Source organism: Octopus bimaculoides, chromosome 3, assembly GCF_001194135.2.
Source record: "Octopus bimaculoides isolate UCB-OBI-ISO-001 chromosome 3, ASM119413v2, whole genome shotgun sequence".
NCBI lineage: Eukaryota > Metazoa > Mollusca > Cephalopoda > Octopoda > Octopodidae > Octopus > Octopus bimaculoides.
In genome coordinates this window covers 116,127,102-116,127,976 of record NC_068983.1, presented here as the reverse complement: position 1 = coordinate 116,127,976, position 875 = coordinate 116,127,102, and the positions used below count along the sequence as shown (strand labels likewise).

General features: G+C 46.7%; 1 protein-coding gene across 4 annotated transcripts in view; it reads left to right on the top strand.

Annotated features, from left to right (window-relative positions):
- Positions 1–875, top strand: part of LOC106870185 (glycosylphosphatidylinositol anchor attachment 1 protein) — an 83,326-nt gene that overhangs the window by 71,420 nt on the left and 11,031 nt on the right. The gene's annotated exons all lie outside the window — the stretch shown is intronic.

Genomic DNA, 875 nt, shown 5'->3' with positions numbered 1-875 from the left:
TTGTAGTTTTTAGTATTTTAGTCTCTTGGATGTGTGAGTTTGTCTTACATTTTTGTAGGCCAGAAGCTCTGCTAGTTCTGCTAGTTGCAGATCTCCCAGAACGCTCATCAATACTGACATTTTTTCGGCCATCTTGGAAACGTCTGAACCACTCATACATTTGTGTGCAGCTCATACCTCTCACACATTTTCTGCAACTTTGTTTAGGCTTCTGTGCAGGTATCGCCATGACAACTTTCTCTGTCATAGTCAATGCAATGATCACACGCTACACACCTTCTTTCGAAGCACTGCTGTAAACAGCAGAAGTGAGAATGTTAAAACTTAGTGCGCATGCACAGCAGAGTTCAAGGTCAATCTTTGCCAAACGGCTTCACTCTGCATGCTTTAGCTTCATTACTATATTGATCAGACCATGTATATATGTGCGTGTGTGTATGTATATGAGGCAAGTGAAATCGAAACCGAACTAAATTCGACGACTGGCACCCATGCCAACGTCGTCTCCTTCATTGGACACAAAACTCAGCTTGCGAAGACCTATTGGGGCAAGCGAAAGCGAAATCGTGATGGCACCTGTGCCCAGCGTCGCCTTTCTGGCACTTGTGCCTGTGGCATGTGTAAGAACTTTCGAGCGAGATCATTGCCAGTGCCCCTGGACTGGCTCTTGTGTGGGTGGCACATAAAATACACCATTTTGAGCATGGCTGTTGCCAGTACCGCCTGACTGGCCTTCGTGCCGGTGGCACGTAAAAGCACCTACTACACTCTCAGAGTGGTTGGCGTTAGGAAGGGCATCCAGGTGTAGAAACTCTGCCAAATCAGATTGGAGCCTGGCGTAGCCATCTGGTTTCACCAGTCTTCAGTCAAATCGT